This window comes from Panthera tigris, chromosome X (genome assembly GCF_018350195.1).
Source record: "Panthera tigris isolate Pti1 chromosome X, P.tigris_Pti1_mat1.1, whole genome shotgun sequence".
NCBI lineage: Eukaryota > Metazoa > Chordata > Mammalia > Carnivora > Felidae > Panthera > Panthera tigris.
Window position 1 is genome coordinate 949152 of NC_056677.1, and position 19916 is coordinate 969067.

General features: G+C 52.7%; 1 protein-coding gene across 1 annotated transcript in view; it reads right to left on the reverse strand.

Annotated features, from left to right (window-relative positions):
• The window catches only part of P2RY8 (P2Y receptor family member 8), a 39828-nt gene that overhangs the window by 11615 nt on the left and 8297 nt on the right, over positions 1-19916 (reverse strand). The window lies entirely within an intron of this gene.

The following is a 19916-nucleotide window of genomic DNA, read 5'->3' on the forward strand; positions in this document are numbered from 1 at the left end:
GGCAGGCTGGTGTTGGCAAAACAATAGACAAATAGATCGATGGAACAGAATGAGACCCCCAAAACAGAGCCCCATAAATACAGCCAACTGGTCTTTGACAAAAATCAAGGGCAAAACACTGGAGCACAGATAGTCTGTTCCACAGATCTGGCTGGAGCGACGGGACATCCATACACAAAACCCAAAAATCAACCCCTCCCTGACCCCCCCCCCGCCAAAACCCCGAGGATGTAGACACCCTTCACAAAAAACATAACTCAAAATGGGTCACAGACCTCACGTAGAGTGCAAAAGGCTAATACTCCTCCGAACTAACACGGGAGAAAATCTGGATAATCTTAAGCCGCGGTGATGACTTTTTAGACGGGACGCCAAAGGGACGATCGGTGGAACGAATAGCGGATAAACCTGCTTCATCAAAATGAAACAGTCCTCCAAAAGAATGTCAAGAGAGTGTTGTGAACACAAGCCACAGACTGAGAGAAAATATCTGCAAGAGAAGACGACGTGTCTAAACCAAAAACAGTTGTGTGAAATATTCAAGGAGCTTTTAAAGCTCAACAGTAAGAGAACAAACAGACCCCCGTCTGAAACTTGGGCAACAGACCTGAGCAGACACGTCCCCAGAGGAGACGTTCGGCTAGCACAGAAGCACTGGCCACGATGTGTCACCAGGGATGGGGACATCAGCCCCACAACGAGATGCCACCAGACAGGTATCGGAATGACTGGGGTCTGAAACCACTGGCAACGACAAACCCCGCTGAGGATGTGCAACGGTTGTCAGTCAGCGAGGGGCATTCTGAGGGGGCCTTTGCATCACCGGTTGCCTCGTGGCCACCCTGGAGGCGGTAACGGCGTCCTCTTGAAGTCTGACAGGATACCGCCCATGCCTGCAGAGGCCCCCGTCTCTGTAGACCTGAGATGCACATGACCGCTGCATCGCCTCTGAGTGAACCCTGTGTTCTAAGACTTCAAAGAGGTGACAGAACGCAGTTTACGGGGACAGCTGGGGGCTGAGGGGCAGAGGACCTGGCCGAGTGCTCAGATCACAGTGCAAGAGCCGTCGGTGCTCAGCGCACAGGCACACGTGTGGTGGTGTTGCCTCCTCTCTGCTGTTTCGCTCTGCATTGCGCAACCCGAGTGCACCGTAAATTACGGGTGATTTGCATGCCGTTGTCTGTCCAAACGAGTGTGGAGCGTGCAGATTTTAATCTCCGTCTCCTGCAAGACAGCAGGGTCCTTTCGCTTCTGTGTCTTTTTCTTCCCCCCGCCACCCAGACTCGGGGCACAGCCAAAGGGCTAGCTGACCAGCCAGAGACCGGATTCTCTGAAATGCAAGACGCCCCTTGCTTTCTGTCTGCCTTACGCTGTTTTCTGTCTCTCTTGCTTTTTTTTTTTTTCCATTTTCGAGGCTCACCCCCTACGCAGGAGTTTCTCAGCTGTGCTATCTGAGTGGCACCTGCCACACCAGCCTCCGTCTGTAGGGCAGGAAGCAACTGCGTGCAGGCATTAATTAACGTGAAGCCCTATTCTGTGAAACTAAAGCCGACAGGCCTGGGCGCTGGGGACCTGCCGGGAAGTGGTAGGTTGGAAATAGCACATAACAGGAGTTTCAGGCGCGCTCGACCCCGACGGAGCCAGGAGGGCAAACGCGGAGAATATGTTGGAGAGAGGGTGTTGAGCCGGTTGATAGAGTTTCGATGGAGTTTGAAGGTGATAGAGTTTGATAGAGTTGATAGAGTTTCGGAGGTGGGAGAGGGGTATGTGGTCAACTCGCTAATGTTGTCCTCTATTCAGAGATGCTCATTCAAATCTCTTCTGTAGGTTGACATGCTAACTTGCCAAAGAATAGTTTAACCATAAGTAGGGTGATTTGTCCCCCTCCGGTTTCTAGCAACGTGCCCAGCAAAGCTACCAAGGAGAAAGCCCGGGCAAGGAACGTTTGAGGAGAGGCCAAGGCATCCTCGTGGTCTCGCATTTGCCTGACCCCGAAGATGAGTCCCGTCCCTTGTTCGCTGTATTCAAACCCCTGGGGACCGGAGCCCTTCAGTATGACGTGCCCTGGGTATACACATTTCCCTGATTTCCAGACAGTGTTTAAACCTCTCTGTTGTGGACGTGAAGACCTCCCCAACATGACGATGAAGGCAGACACAGGTGCACCTCCAGGTGATGTCAGGAAGTGTTCGGGTTCTAGAGAAGGGTCTTTTAAAAAAAAGTCACCATAGTAAACCCTCTCGGGCACCGTGCAGATGTATCCATATATATGCAGATCAACAAATACACGATAGGGACAGATAGATGAGTAATGGGCAATAGTGTTAGGCAGATAGGTAAATAGATGACAGATACTGTTAGATGGATGGGTGCATTGATAGATGATTGATAGGTACAGAGATGGCTAGATAAATAGACAGATAAAAGATGGAATGACAAATGGATAGATGGATACGTGGATACATGGTTGATAGATAGATAGATAGATAGATAGATATGATGGGTGGATGGAAGGATAGATAGATAGATAGATAATAAATAAAGATGATGGATGGATAGATATGATGGATGAATGGATGCATAGATAGAATGGATGTGTGAATGGATGGATGGATGGATAGATAGATAGATAGATATGATGTATGGGTGGATGGATGGATAGATAGATAGATAGATAGATAGATAGATAAATGGATTAGGTAGATAGATAGATAGATAGATAGATAGATAGATAGATAGATAGAATGGATGGGTGAATGGATGGATAGATAGATAGATAGATAGATAGATAGATAGGATGGGTGAATGGATGGATAGATAGATAGATAGATAGATAGATAGATATAATGGATGGGTGAATGGATGGATGGATAGATAGATAGATAGATAGATAGATAGATAGATATGATGTATGGGTGGATGGATAGATAGATAGATAGATAGATAGATAAATGGATTAGGTAGATAGATAGATAGATAGATAGATAGAATGGATGGGTGAATGGATGGATAGATAGATAGATAGATAGATAGATAGGATGGGTGAATGGATGGATAGATAGATAGATAGATAGATAGAATGGATGGGTGAATGGATGGATAGATAGATAGATAGATAGATAGATAGATAGATAGGATGGGTGAATGGATGGATAGATAGATAGATAGATAGATAGATAGATAGATATAATGGATGGGTGAATGGATGGATGGATGGATAGATAGATAGATAGATAGATAGATATGATGTATGGGTGGATGGATAGATAGATAGATAGATAGATAGATAGATAGATAGATAGATAAATGGATTAGATAGATAGATAGATAGATAGAATGGATGGGTGAATGGATGGATAGATAGATAGATAGATAGATAGATAGATAGGATGGGTGAATGGATGGATAGATAGATAGATAGATAGATAGATAGATAGATAGATATAATGGATGGGTGAATGGATGGATGGATGGATAGATAGGTAGATAGATAGATAGAGAGATAGAGAGATAGATAGATAGATATAATGGATGGGTGAATGGATGGATGGATGATGGATAGATAGATAGATAGATAGATAAATGGATTAGGTAGATAGATAGATAGATAGATAGATAGATAGATAGATAGATAGATAGAATGGATGGGTGAATGGATGGATAGATAGATAGATAGATAGATAGATAGATAGATAGATAGATAGGATGGGTGAATGGATGGATAGATAGATAGATAGATAGATAGATAGATAGATAGATAGATATAATGGATGGGTGAATAGATGGATGGATGGATAGATAGATAGATAGATAGATAGATAGATAGATAGATAGAATGGATGGGTGAATGGATGGATGGATGATGGATGGATAGATAGATAGATAGATAGATAGAATGGATGGGTGCATGGATGGATTCACCCATGGATGGATGGATGCATGGATGGATAGATAGATAGATAGATAGACAGATAGATAGATATAATGGATGGGTGAATGGATGGATGGATAGATAGATGATAGATAGATAGATAGATAGATAGATAGATAGATAGATGGTAGATATGAGGGATGGATAGGTGGATGGATGGATAGATAGATAGATAGATAGATAGATAGATAGATAGATATAATGGATGGGTGAATGGATGGATGGATAGATAGATGATAGATAGATAGATAGATAGATAGATGGTAGATATGAGGGATGGATAGGTGGATGGATAGATAGATAGATAGATAGATAGATATAATGGATGGGTGAATGGATGGATGGATAGATAGATAATAGATGGATAGATAGATAATATGTATAGATAGAAGATAGATAGATATGGATGGATAGGTGGAAGGATAGTCTAGGTAAATGGGTAGGAAGCTGGAACATATTTAGCTCACATATTTGACCTTTGATCGCCTGATTTCAATGCATGATTCATCATCCTACTTAACAAAGACTAACTGAAACTAGTCTTCTGCAAGCCCCCCATCCACAGTTAAAATTTATATGAAATTAGATGTTTACTTTATTGTTTCATCAGAGAAGCAGTGTCATGAAATGAGTCGAAGGAAAACGGCTGACTGGGGGTGGGGGAGGGGAAAATCCCCTAAATGGACCCATTTACATTTGTTTCCATGTGAAATCTATAGCCTGCCCTGCTTGAGTCCATGAGGGCAGGATGGCCCGGTGATGAGTGGCCCAGACTCAGGGCGGGGGTGGGCTTCATTAGCAAGACTGGGTTCAAATCCCAGCTCTGTCCGTGGGAGGTGCATGGCCTCCAGGCAGCGACCTCCTTCTGTGAGCCCAGTTGCCACCTTGGAAGACGGGATAGTATTGCTTTCCTGTGGCTACAGCAACACATGACCACACATGGGGGGGCACTACAAACCACAGAGACTTTCTCTCTCATGACTCTGGAGGCCAGAAGTCCGAAGCCAAGGTGTTAGGAGGGCTGGTTCCTTCTGAAGGAGGGTTCAGTTAACAAGTGACGTCTTTCTCAAGTAAGCTGGTGGACTGGGCGTTGAAAGGAGGCAACTGAGGGGGAAATAGTTCACGTGAATGTGTGAAGTCCTGAATCTCTCTAGATTATCCAGGCATCTGTCCATCTACATTTGTTATCTAGGTATGTATGTACGTATGTATGTATGTGTATCTGTCTATGTGTCCATCCATCTGTCCATCCATCTACATATCCATCTGTTCATTTATGTCTGTCTGTTATCTGTCTGCTATCTATCTATCTATCTATCTATGATTCTATCTATCTATCTATCTATCTATGATTCCATCCATCTATCCATCCATCATATCTATCTATCTATCTATCTATCTATCTATCTATCTATCTATCATCCATCTATCATATCTATCTATCTATCTATCTATCTACCTATCTTTCTATCTATCCATCATATCTATCTATCTATCTATCTATCTATCTATCTATCTCTATCCATCCATCCGTGGGATGAGAATGTTCTGGAAGCAGATAGAGGTGGTAAATTGAGAATGTGCTAAATGCCCCAAATTTCTTAAAATTTTCTAATGTTTATTTTTGAGAGACAGAGACGGAGCGTGGGCCAGGGAGGGACAGAGAGAGAGGGAGACACAGGATCCCAAGCAGGCTCCAGGCTCCGAGCTGTCTGCACAGAGCCCGATGCGGGGCTCGAACCCACGAACCGTGAGATCATGAGCCGAGCCGAAGTCTGACGCCTAACCAAGTGAGCCACCCAGGCGCCCCCCGAACTGTCTCCTTTTAAAGGGTGAGTTGTGTGTGATGTGAATGACATCGCAATAAACACATGCCTCGTGGGTCACGGGGCGGGTGGGGGAGCCTGAAGACATTTCTGTTTTAGTTCCCCGTGTCTCAGCCGGCTGTTGCTCCTGTGTCCTCCCTGCTGTCCCCCGTTTGCCCCACCTCCTGAGACAGCCTCACCCCTCGGGTCACTGCTGGGGTGTCTGGAGCTGGCCGCCCACGTCTCCTGGTGTGCGGTTGCCGTGGCCGGTTGAACCCCAGGCGGGGCCAGAGTCGAGAGGAAGCGTTGAGAGTGGCCACCTTCGCTGATTAAGTAACACTTTCCCCCAGGAAGCCGGCATGCACTGGTTCAGGGTCCCAGGGGCTGAAATTGTTCTCATTTCCTTCTTTTCCGAGGCCGCAGACAGCTTTCTTCCTGGCCCGCGTCCCGGGGGTGACGGGGAAGGCATGGGCCGAGTGCCAGGGAGCCCGAAGAGGGCGTCTGCCCACCCTGAGCATGCGTCACACTACACGTTTGCAAACGCTTTCTCTGAGAGAGACCACGTCCCAAGGTGGGGAAACCGAGGCACAGAGTCCCTCCAGACGTGCCCCGGACACACGTCCCAAGGTGGGGAAACCGAGGCACAGAGTCCCTCCAGACGCGCCCCGGACACACGTCCCAAGGTGGGGAAACCGAGGCACAGAGTCCCTCCAGACGTGCCTCGGACACACGTCCCAAGGTGGGGAAACCGAGGCACAGAGTCCCTCCAGATGCGCCCCGGACACACGTCCACAGGTGGGGAAACTGAGGCACAGAGTCCCTCCAGACGCGCCCCGGACACACGTCCCAAGGTGGGGAAACCGAGGCACAGAGTCCCTCCAGACGCGCCCCAGACACACGTCCCAAGGTGGGGAAACCGAGGCACAGAGTCCCTCCAGACACGCCCCGGACCCACGTCCCAAGGTGGGGAAACCGAGGCACAGAGGGCCGAAGGAAGCTGAGCGGCCAGTGAGAGGTGTCATCAGAGCCCAGGCCCACGTTTTCTGACCACGAGTAGAAAGCACCCGGGTCCTACGCAGTGGTTTGAGCCAAGCGCTGTCTGAGCCCTCCTCCCGCACCGCGTCCAGCAGCCTGTCTCGCTGTCTGCGCTCGGTGGGTATTTTTGGGGCCACACTGGGTGCCGAGCGTTCCCTGAGGGCTGAGGGGACCGCCCCGAGACCCTCGCCTGTGCCCCCCTTTATTCAGCCCTGGTTTTCCCAAATGCAGGGAACTGTGTGCACTTGACACAGTTCACCCTGACCTGCCAGGTGAGTTCGCACCTGCCCTTTGCAGGGTGTGAGCATCGGGGTGTGGGGACGAGTCACAACACCGGGACAGAAGAGGCAGAGGGTGTCCGCAGGGTCCCCACGTCCGGGCCTGGACAGCCGAGGCCCCCTGGATCCAGCCATGCCTGAAGCTGACATAGACGTCTAAGTACCCATTTGCCAATTTCCACGTTGACCTAAGATCGCATGACTCAAGTTTCTGTTGTTTGCCATCCAAAGCGTTACTTAACTCAGGGCCTCGGTTTCCCCGTCAGGAAAACGGGAATGAGAGCACCCGCCTGGATTAGGTGTCAGAAAAGTCCCGGGACAAATCCCTCGTAAATGTGGCCGGTGTAATGTCAGTGCTCCCTCCGTGTTAACTATTATTCCTAAAAGCCAGAAGCAACATCCCTCTGCCCCCATTAAACCAAAACTAAAAAAAAAAACAAGGAGCAAACGGCAGGTGTTCAGACAATTCTGGAATAAAAATCTTTGAAGAAGGCGACCTTGCGTCTTTGGGGACACAGAGCAGCCCGTGCAGGTGGGTCCCTGGGGTCTGCCCTGCCTCAGCGTCCCCCCCCCCCGCCCCCCACGGCTTGCACGCGTCTCCTTGGGTCCCATGACTTACAGGTGACCGTCCTGGGCGAGCCGGCCCCGTGGAGTTTCAGAGCCAAGCGGTGGGGACCCTCCCCCTGGTGCAGACGTGGCTGTCCGTGTGGAGAAGGAACGGAGGCCGCGGGACCCCACCGCCGGTCCCCCAGCACACTCGACCCGGTCCCCAACCCCCGGGGACCCAGCTGGCCGCTTGTAACGAAAACCTGTCATGTGCAGATTTAATTAAACGCACTGAGGTTACGAAAGGCGGAGCCCCAGGGCACAGCCACAGCGCATGGGGGTTCCTCTTTTACACAGCCGGCTCCCTGGTCGCTGCTGGGATTTTACATATTTTTTAACACATTTTTTTTTAAAAAACATGTCATCAGAAAAAAGGTTCCCCTGAATACATATTCAGGGCAGCACTTGATGGGGGCTCGTGCATGATGAGAACAGGTGGGAGACTGAAGCTTGGTTTTCTTTCAATACTTGTAATATCATTTTACATGGGATGACCGCTCACTGTTCTCGAGGAAGCAGCTCGAACACGTAGAACGGCCTGTTTTCTGAGGGTCCCCCCTGCGATGGGCTGAATTGTGTCCCACACCCCCGCCCCAACCACCCCCTGAAATTCACGTCCTGGAGCCCTGTCCCCAGGACCTCAGAATGTGCAGGATTTGGACACAGGGTCTTTAAACAGGTAATTAAATCAAATGACATCAGCAGGGTGGCCCGGATCCCTAGGGCTCTGATGTCCTTAGAAGAAGAGGAGGTCAGACCACAGACACACACACAGGAGCCACCACATGAGGACGTGAAGACATGGGGAGAACACGGCATCTACACGCCCAGGACAGAGGCCTCGGCAGGAAGCAGACTCAGCCCTGCCTGGATCTCAGCCTCCCCGCCTCGGCCCTGCCTGGACCTCAGACACCCAGCCTTGGCCCCACCTAGATCTCAGAGTCCCAGCCTCACCCCTGCCTGGATCTCAGGTTCTAGGCCTCAGCCCTGCCTGGACCTCAGACCCCCAAACTCAGACCCTCCTGGACATCAGATTCCCAGACTCAGGCCCTCCTGGACCTCAGACACCCAGCCTCAGCCCTGCCTGGATCTCAGGTTCTAGGCCTCAGCCCTGCCTGGATCTCACCCCCAAACTCAGCCCCTCCTAGACGTCAGATTCCCAGACTCAGGCCCTCCTGGACCTCAGACACCCAGCCTCAGCCCTGCCTGGATCTCAGGTTCTAGGCCTCAGCCCTGCCTGGATCTCAGCATCCCAGCCTCAGCCCTGCCTGGATGTCGGACCCCAAGCCTCAGCCCTGCCTGGATCTCAGGTTCTAGGCCTCAGCCCTGCCTGGATCTCACCCCCAAACTCAGCCCCTCCTAGACGTCAGATTCCCAGACTCAGGCCCTCCTGGACCTCAGACACCCAGCCTCAGCCCTGCCTGGATCTCAGGTTCTAGGCCTCAGCCCTGACTGGATCTCACCCCCAAACTCAGCCCCTCCTAGACGTCAGATTCCCAGACTCAGGCCCTCCTGGACCTCAGACACCCAGCCTCAGCCCTGCCTGGATCTCAGGTTCTAGGCCTCAGCCCTGCCTGGATCTCAGACTCCCAAACTCAGACCCTCCTGGACGTCAGATTCCCAGACTCAGGCCCTCCTGGACCTCAGACTCCCAGCCTTGGCCCTCCCTGGATCTCAGACTCCCAGCTTCGGCCCTGCCTGGATGTCAGAGTCCCACCCTCGACCCTGCCTGGATCTGAGACCCCCAGCCTCGGCCCTGCCTGGATCTCAGACCCCCAGCCTCAGCCCTGCCTGTATCTCAGACTCCCAGCCTCGGCCCTGCCTGGACCTCAGGCTCCCAGCCTCAGCCCTGCCTGAACCTCAGACCTCCAAACTCAGCCCCTCCTGGACATCAGATTCCCAAACTCAGACCCTCCTGGACCTCAGACCCCCAGCCTCAGCCCCTGCCTGGATCTCAGTCTCCCAGCCTCGGCCCTGCCTGGATCTCAGCATCCCAGCCTCAGCCCTGCCTGGATCTCAGGTTCTAGGCCTCAGCCCTGCGTGGACCTCAGACTCCCAGCCTCAGCCCTGCCTGGATCTCAGACCCCCAGCCTTGGCCCTGCCTGGATCTCAGATTCTAGGCCTCAGCCCTGCCTGGATCTCAGACCCCCAGCCTCGGCCCTGCCTGGATCTCAGATTCTAGGCCTCAGCCCTGCCTGGATCTCCGACTCCCAGCCTGAGCCCTGCCTGGAACTCAGACACCCAGCCTCAGCCCCTCCTGGATGTCAGACTCCCAGCCTCAACCCTGCCTGGATCTCATACTCCCAGCCTCAGCCCTGCCTGGATCTCAGACCCCCAGCCTCAGCCCCGACTGGATCTCAGCCTCCCAGCCTCAGCCCTGCCTGGATCTCAGACTCCCAGCCTCAGCCCTGCCTGGATCTCAGACCCCCAACCTCAGCCCTGTCTGGATCTCAGACTCCAAGCTTCAGCCCTGCCTGGATCTCAGCCTCCCAGCCTCAGCCATTCCTGGATCTCAGACCCCCAGCCTTGGCCCTGCCTGGATCTCAGACTCCCAGCCTCAGACCCTCCTGGATGTCACAGTCCCAGCCTCAGCCCTACCTGGATCTCAGATCCCCAGCCTCGGCCCTGCCTGGAGACTCCCAGCCTCAGTCCTGCCTGGAAAATAGACTCCCAGCTTCAGCCCTGCCTGGATCTCAGCCTCCCAGCCTCGGCCCTGCCTGGACAACAGACTCCCAGCCTCAGCCCTGCCTGGACCTCACACTGCCAGCCTCAGCCCCTCCTGGATCTCACACTCCCAGCCTCAGCTCTGCCTGGATCTCATACTCCCAGTCTCAGTCCTGTCACTTCATGGACGAATCTAGAACACGCATCTTATAGAATGCAGGGCAAGCCCTTGAAGGTTTGTAACATTAGCGTGTTAGGAATGACGCCCCTGCAGACTCCTGTCTCACAGAGGGCACGTGGGATTTGTTGTTTCCTGTTGAAAAAGTGTGACGTTCCCATCGTACAATGCGGGGGGCGATCCAGCTAGGGGACAGGTCAGTGTGGGCCTGCGGCCTGGCCCTGTTCCAGCTCCTGGAGGCCTGTGTCCCTTGGGTTGGGGCCCTTCCTCTGTGTGCAAAGCATCCTGGGCACCGTCCCTCCTGTTCTGCGTTCTATCTCCGTCCAGGTCAGCCGGTGAACCACCTTCACAGCAAATGCAAACCCAATGCCCTGTTTGCAAACCAACAGAAGCTACGTACAGGATGTGGTGACCAGGCAGTGGACGTATTTGGGGGCACGCAGGAGTCTCCCTTCCACGGCCTGGGGCGGAGCACCATGCATTTGTGCGGTCCCACTAAGTACGATGCCTCCTGGAATGTGTGCACGCAGGGGTGTATGGAGAGCGGGGGCAGGGTGCACGGCTGGGGTCAGAGACTCCCCCTGACCCGGGGCTGGTCGCCTACCCCTCCTGGGTCTCTTCAGGCTTCTGAGAGGCCGAGTGTAAGCACTGAGGCAAAAACATCCAGGCAGGACCCAGGGGACCAGCAGTAGGGACCAGAGGTGATGCACAGGGTGGGCGTCTTGGGGTCATAGTGGGGAGCAGGAAGGGGACAGAGCTCTGGAAAGCCTGGGCCAGAGAGGGGAGCCCGTGACCCATCCCCACGGCCTCGGGATCGGGGTTGAGCATGTCTGCATCCCCTACGGTTTGTAGGGCCCGAGATGGGGCTCCCGGTCCTGTGCAAAGAGCCCAGGACCAGCCAGGGTGGGGCGGTCAAGCTTAGCTGCCCGGACCTCACTCCCACCACGGAGAATTTGCACGTCGGCCCATCCTCGGCGGACACGTGGGATGTTCTCACGTCTCGGCCGCCGGGACTAACGGAGTCGGGAACACGCAGGTGTGGCCGCTGTCCGAGGTCTTGGCTTGGTGCTCTGGGGTCCCGACTGGGATTGCTGCATCACAGGGAAGCTGCGACTTCGGTCGTGTGAACACGTGACCTACACCCCGTGGTCCACGCCCACCGGGCACTGGCAGTCCGCCTCGAGCAGGAGGGACGCTGTGCACCTGCTGTGACACCGATGGACTCGGGAACAGCGCTCAGCGACGCGAGCCAGACGCGGGAGGGGAAATCCCGTGGCGGTTCCACGCAGAGGCGGTCCCCCGGCCCTCACGTGCTGAGGTGCAGGGCGCCAGGGGCAGGGAGACACGGAAAGGCAAGGGGGTGCTTGACGGGGTCGGGGCTCCAGGTTCGCGGGACGAAACGGTCCTCGAGATCGGCCGTGCGGCCTCGTGCTTACAGACGGCGGGACATGATCGTGCCCGTCCGAATGTGCTCAGAAGGCAGGTCGCGTGGGAACCGTCCTCCCCACGAAAAATGAAAGCCACATAGCACAGTAAAGCTGCCGCTCCCCGCCCCGGGCCGCGGGGGCACAGGGGACTCTGCGTGTGCATCGCGAGGTCGCGTTTGGGGTGGCTGCGGAGGGGCTGAAGACGGGACGCTGTGCACGCCCGAGTGGGTCTCCTCTGCCCAGCGTGGCCCTACAGGTGGACGCAAATCCCGGGGAAGCCCGCGGCCCCACGTGATGCCGGTCCCAGGCAGGAGGGAAAGGGCCTGAGGGCCATTTACAGGTGCTTTTTAAAGTTCGGAAGCAAGTTGGACTCCCCGAGACCACCAGACTCCGAGGGGGCACGGGGGCCCCTGTGCCATCGGCAGAACGGGTCAGGGAACCCCCGGGCACCCAGGGCACCCTCGGCCTGGGTGCCCCTTTGCTCCACACGCCCCCCCACTCCGAGTCGGGGCAGTCTGGGCGGCCAGCAGCCTGCCCAGGGAGTGGGCCCCCAGGGGCTTCCCGGGAGAAGGGAATCTCAGGGCCAACACGGGAGGGGCCCGGAGCTGAGCCCAGCCGGTCGCCCGCCGGGGGTGGGGTGTGGGGGACACGACACCCAGCAGGAGGGAAGTGAAGCCTGCCCAGCGTGGCGGTGAGACAACATCTCAGTTCTGTCCTGAGGGACGTGGGGAATTTCAACCCTGGCCTTTTAAGCGGCCGCAGGGGCTGGGGTGATTCCCGGGACCGGACTGCAGGAGGAAATGTCAGACCGGGGACACATTTGCAGGGACCCCGGGACAGACCCCGCGGACCCTCGCAGGCCCCCGTGTCTGTTGGGCTCGGACTTCTACCTTTGGACCCGCAGCCATTTCCAGGCTTGCTGTGGGTGGAGGGAAGTCAGTGAGTGTAGACTGCTGAGAACAGACTTATCACCCTTGTTCTCGGCTGCTGTGCCTCCCGCCCTCCCCCACTCCTAACGTGGTGCTGCTGTGGGTGACAATCAGACAGGGACTGGCCCCCGCGGGGACTGGTTCCTCTTTCTCCGCACCTTCGGGGGCCCGGCCTGTTTCCCCCCCACGCGCCCTCTCCCCACCTGGCCCTACGGGAATGGGGCCACGCTCAACACCCCATCCACCGAGCCCTGATTCGTGGCCTCCAACGGGGTTGGGGGTGGAAACGTGACCCCAAAAGGATCGGTGCACATCGTCACCCCCGGCACCTGAGAAGGATGCTTTCTTTGGGAACTGGGTCTTTGCAGATGTGGGTAAGGGAAGAATCTGAGGTGAGCTCATCCTGGAGGAGGGGGGCCCTGAATCCGATGACAGGGGTCCTTGTAACAGACACAATAGGAGACAGAGACACAGAGGAGAAGCCGCGTGAAGGGGGAGGCAGAGACGGGAGGGACGTGGCCACGAGCCCAGGGGCGCCTGGAGCCCCAGAAGCTGGGAGAGGCAGGAAGGAGCCTCCCCCGGAGCCTCTGGAGGGAGCACGACCCTCCCCTGCCTGGGTCTCAGCAGCCCTGCCCCTCCTGGATCTCAGTGGCCCTGCCCCACCTGGATCTCAGTGGCCCTGCCCCTCCTGGATCTCAGAGGCCCTGCCCTGCCTGGATCTCAGTGGTCCTGCCCCTCCTGGATCTCAGTGGTCCTGCCCCTCCTGGATCTCAGCAGCCCTGTCCCTCCTGCATCTCAGGGGCCCTGCCCCTCCTGGATCTCAGTGGCCCTGCCCTGCCTGGATCTCAGCAGTCCTGCCCCTCCTGGATCTCAGGGGCCCTGCCCTGCCTGGATCTCAGTGGCCCTGCCCTGCCTGGATCTCAGCAGTCCTGCCCCTCCTGGATCTCAGGGGCCCTGCCCTGCCTGGGTTACAGACCCCTCCCCCAATGCTATCACACATGACACTCTCTAAAGTGGACTCTAAAAGAATTTACTACTGTAGCTAATATCTTACATTTGAAAGACGCAAACAATGTCGGACACACCGTGGACATTACTGTTTAGAAATGCAAATGCCAGGTGACCCCTTCGAAGGCACACGAACGGTGTCCCCTTCATGTACCGTGTCATGCATTTAACCAACCCGCGAAGGAACTCTTGTTAAAGATTGTGCAATGTTACATTATTTTGTTTTCCCCTCTCTCCTCAAACTGCCACTCTGTTATCAGTGCTTTTGAAGACTCTGAGCCTAGAGTCTTATAGACCCGGGTTTGAAAGTCTTTGCTCTATGACCCCATCCAAGTCAGGACGACAAAGATAGGTACACGGGTTGAAATGGAAACATGTTTCACTTCCTGTCCGCCGGACCCTCTGTGCTAAAAAGCTTCTTCTGAGTCTGTGGTCAGTGCGGTCAAATTGATGCAAGTGACATAAATATATCAGAGGCTTCGATACAGTTATTAAACATGACGGTAAAGAAATGTATCGGGCGCGACTTCCCGAATGGGGTGAACTCTGGTGGAGACCTTCCCACGCGTTGAATAAAAGGGAATATCCGTAAAGCGACAGATGCGTCCACCGTGCTATTTTTGCTTTCGACAGGCATTGACTCGACCAGGCATCTTACAAGGTCACACAGGAGGAGTCAAGGTCACTGGAGCACGATTGGTTCCAATAAGGGGTTGCTCACTCACGGAGTAACGCGGACCAGAGCAGGAGGAAACCGTGCACAAGTGTCACCCATGGGAATCCCCACTGTGTATCTTGCACATAGTGAGAAAGGATCCCGCCGTGTTGGAAAGTAGCGATGTGTCCCTCTGACTTCTCTTCCTTCTTTGGGGATGGAAGAGGGAAGGGGGATAAACTGAAAACGTCAGTAGTGCATCTGCCCTGGTGAACGTGGGGCTTCCCCTGCTTTCTGAGTCACTTTCCCAGCCATGAACACCGGTGCCTCCAGGAGGCAGCATGGGACCCTCCAGGTTTGGGATACGTGGGGCTGAATATTAAGAGGGTGGGCATCTCCTTTGGACCTGCTGGGGTCTATTTGCACCATGGTAGGATTTATCCTGGAGGAGGACCTACTTTTCTCTTGTACGCCAAGAATTCTAGAACTTTCTCGAGCTTGTATTTGAACTTGCATTGGAGCTGAATGTTGATTAGAAAAGGAGCAACTTTATGTCTTTTGTCATGAGTTGGTTGTTGTTGTTGTTTTTAATTTTTTAATGTTTCTATTTATTTTTGAGAGAGAGAGAGAAAGAGAGAGAGAGCAAGCTGTGGACGGGCAGAGAGAGAGAGAGGGAGACACAGAATGTGAAGCAGGCTCCAGGCTCTGAGCTGTCAGCAAAGAGCCCAACGCGGGACTCGAACTCACGAACCGTGAGATCATGACTTGAGCTGACGTCAGACGCTCAACCATCTGAATCACTCAGGTGCCCCACAACTTGGTTGTTTAAAAACTAAGTGTGTACAGGGACCCCCAGGTGGTCCCTGGTGCCCTGGGCATCTCAGTTTAGAGACCCCTGGTGCCCTAAATCTTCATGCACAGAGAGGGAGGGGATCACGTAGGACTTGAGGCAAAGGGGGCGGTGTGCAAAGCAGTTCTCGGGGAAACTGCTTTGTTTTGGGGCGATTGGAAATACATGTCAAAATGTTAGCTTTGTGTGGGAGCGTGGTGTTTCTGCATTTTTCAGAAGGGGATGTGGGTGACAGGAGGTGGAATGCTCAGAGGTTCCAAGTCTCTGCACGTAGCTGGAGAAGCCAACATTCACATCCATCCTGGAAAAACAGTATCTGCTGGGGAAACGGGAAAGCATCTTACAGGGGATGTGCCCAGCCTCCATCCTTTCACAGTGATGTGAAATGTAACACAGAGAGTGTTACACAAAACAGAAATAAGGTGTCACTTGCTTTGGAATGCCTGATTGTAATTAGTGGGTGTTTATCAGGCATTTCCTGTCAGCCAACCTTAAACACGTGTAATCACATTCAACCTGTGAAACAACTCCATGGTGTAGACGCTAGTCATATCTAAACGCTGGACCTCTCAAGCATAAGGATAACCTGTCCACATTTTTTGCATAAGGATAACCTGTCCACATTTTTTTCTTCCTCTCCTGTACATTTTCCCCCCATTCTATCAATCTCTTGCTTTCATAATTGTATTCTTTCCACCTTATTTTGGTTTGTGCTAGCTCTTTCTAAATACTGAAGAAGGAATCTTGGGCCTTGGACATACAGCATTTCTTCTTGTCTAAGGGATGCATTCAAGGCTATGAATTTGCCTGTGTTTATGTCTCAGGAATGCATTCAAGGCTATGAATTTGCCTGTGTTTACTGCTTTGGTTCCATCTCAGGTGTTTTGATACGTTGTGTCTTCGTTATTGTTTGTATGAGCCTCCCAAGGCTGCTGTAACAAAGCACCACAAGCTTTAGACAGCAGACATCTGCTTTCTCGCTGTTCTAGCGGCCAGAAGTCCGAAATCTGTTTCTCCGGCTAAATGCCAAAGTATTGGGGCACCTGCTTGGCTCAGCCTGTTAAGTGTCTGACTTCAGCTCAGGTCTTGATCTTGCGGTTTGCGGGTTCAAGCCCCACATCGGGCTCTGTGCATTCTGCCTATCTCACGAGGATTAGGACATCATGGGCCTCTGTGGGGCTGTGTCTGCGGATGACATCATTCCTTCAAAATCTTTTCTGTTCTCGTCACAATTCCTTCTTTGGCCCGTGGGTTATGTGGAAGGGTGCAGCCGTGGAAGAAAATCTGGTCGGCTGTTCGGTACTTGTTTCCAGCTCAAGTCCCTTGAGGTCAGAGAGTGGCATTGGGAATGCATTCCATCCTTGGAAACGTGTGAGGTTGGCTGCAGACCCAGAAGATGTTTGTTTGGTGACTATGTAGAGCTGATCCTTACGCCCGTGGGGTCTGGAATTTAGGTAAGGAAATCTGGGGTGGCCTGAGGGAGTCCTGTCCATATTTTCTTCCTCGTGGCCTCTGACCCGTGGAGTGCCCCCTTCGATACTTGATGGGAGAGAGAACTCTACAGAGCAGTGCGTGTCCGTCCATCTGTTCCAGGCAGGTCTTGAGCTGGAGTGGTCGTGGACACAATCAGTCCCTCTGAAAGCCATCTGCAAATCACACTGAAGTGCGGAGGCCAGTAAGACTTGCAGGGGGAGACAAGGAATCCTCCACAGGCCATGGTGTTGCTCTCGGTGCAACTGGTTTCCATTTCCGAGAAACAACAGATCAGGGCAGGAAGCAGAAAAGAAAACCACAGTGGTTGGAGTCCTAATGCTGTGTAGGAAGTCATCCCGACCGTATGGGTTTCCTATGGTTGTTGTAACAGAGTACCTGAGTCTGTAATTTATTTTGTCACAGAATAATAAACAGATTTTTACGCCTCCTGGTCCTGGAGGCCGGGTGTCTGAGATCCAGGTGGGGTAGAGGCTGGTTCCTTTTGAGGCCTCTCTCCTGGGTGTGTAGATAGCATCTACTCCCTGTGTCCTCCTCTGGTCCTCCTTCGGTGTGTGTGTCTGTATCCAAATTTCTCCCTTTTAGGAGGATACCGGTCATATTGCAGTGGGGACCCAGCCTCCTCCAGTGTGACTTTGTCTTACCGAATTACATCTGCAAAAGCCCCATTTCCAAGTAGGGTCACATTCTGAGGTCTTGGGGTGAGGACTTTGAGAGCTGAATTTTCGATGCAGTTCAGCCCGTAATGACACAGTCCCATACCTAAATGGGTGATGTTTCTGCATTCACACGTCACTCTGGTACCTCTCTAAGTAGGCCCCTCATTTTTCTGTTGGCTTCCTTCTTATGAGTTACATACGACTTCCCGATGCACACACACCCTTTATCTGTGTTCTAGGCTGGTAGCCGGGGAGGGAGGGCGGGCGTGCTGTTGCACATACAGAATCCTACGCCCTGCCCCCCACTATGAACTGCAGGGCCCCTGGGAGGCAGGAAAAGAGCTGGGTTTCCTGGGTGGTGTGGAGGCCAGTGGGCTCACTGTTGCAAAACTGATTAAGATCACGAGAAGCAGATCTGTATCTTGCCGTGAACACAAGGACCCCACAGTAGGCGTCTCATTTTGGGGGTGTTGTGTCCTCATATCCCATCCACTTGCTGGATTTCACAAGGTGTACACCAGAGGAGGCGAATGAAAGACCGAGCCACCCCGTCCTGATACATGTGACGTATCTCTGTGGACGAGAGATATCACTTTGGTTTCTGGTGATGAAACTCAGAGGACGACCAGTTAGATTAAGAAAACACAAGAGGATCGGTTCGCCAGGAAAGTGGTTTTCATTCTTTGGTTCCCAGGGTCAAAGGTCTCGAGTGTTCTTTCTTATCCCTTCCGAAACTTAAGAATAAAATCCCATTGGCACATTTCACATGGTGCATTATTATGTTGTCCCCCTGGGGCTCGTACAAAGTTATACATCAGGTATATCTCAATAAAATGGGGGCGAAAAGAAACGAGAATGTACGTCCACACAAAGACTTCTGCAAAAACCAAAAGACAACAAACCATGTGCCCTCGTGCCCTCTAAGATGAGCCTCATCCCAGGGTAGAGAGCCATGGGATGAATGTGGCCGTGCCACCTGCCCCAAATCCCAGAGCACCCTTGAGAGAGCCCTTCTTTATTGCTGCCAGGTGATGTGGAGTTTTATGTGTCCACTTGGCTGCGCCCCAGTATGAAGATCTGCGGTCAAGCACGAGCCTACATGTTCCTGTGCAGGCATTTCTTTTAGATGGGATTAACGTTTAAATTGGTGGACTTTGAGTAAAGCGGGTGGCCCTCCGTGAGGTGGTGGGCCTCGTCCCATCAGTTGAAGGCTCTAAGGGAAACAGACTGATCTCCTCCTGCGAGGAAGTGGGAATTCTGCCTTCAGATGGTGTTCATGCTCAAGATACAGCATCATTGCTTCCCTGGGCCCCAGCCTGCTGGTCGACCCTGCAGAATTCAGACTTGCCAGTATCCACGGCTGTAGCCGTCAGTTCCTTAAAATAAATCTCTCTCTCAAAATAAATAAGTAAAAAAGATCTCTGTCTCCTTATCTGTCTTTGTCTCTCCTATAGATAGATGTAGATCTGTCCATCTATCTATCCATCCATCTACTATCCGTCTATGCATCATTCTTATCTATCTATCCATCCACTATCCTCTATTTATCTATCTATCCATCCATCCATCATCTATCTTTCTATTACCTATTTATCATGTATGTATCAATCACCTCTCTTTCTTTCTTTCTTTCTTTCTTTCTTTCTTTCTTTCTTTTTCTCTCTCTCTGTCTCTCTCTCTATCCCTCCCTCCCTCTCTTCCTCCCTCCCTTCCTTCCCTCCCTCCTTTCTCTATATCCATCCATCCTTGTGTTTCTTATATGAATGATCCTTGTCATTCATATAAGAGAAGGAGAAGGAGAACCAGTATGATATCTACACACACATATAAAGAAGTTTATTAAAGGAATTGGCTCACATGATTGCAGAGGCTCACGAGGTCTCCTGTCTGCAGACTGGAGGCCCAGGAAAGCGGACTCTGTATGTTCCAGTCTGGGGACAGTGGAAGACAGATGTCTCAGCTTGGAGACGGTGAGGCAGAGGGAGCTGGGTCTCCTGTTAGCCACCTTGTGTTGTCCTCTGGCCGTGAAAGGATCGCGGGACTGCACGAGCCCTACCCACCCTGGGGAAGGCCGTCTGCTTTAGTCAGTCCACCGATACAATGCTTATCTCCCCCAGACACACCCTGAGTCCTGTTGGCCCCAATATCCAGGCCACCTGAGGCCCAGCCAACTTCACACATAAAAGCAACCACCACAGTCTGCTTCTGTTGAGAACCTCGATCAACACAGAAACCCTCAGAGAAGGAAGACCCTGGGGGCTGTTGCTAATTTTTCCCAGCGCAGAAAGTGAATGCATTTCTCTCTCTGACCTCTGAGACCTCTGCTTTCCAAAGACACATGTCATCTTGCGTTGGAACTGGCACGTTCCCCTCCAGACGGGCCCAGGGATATTTAATGAC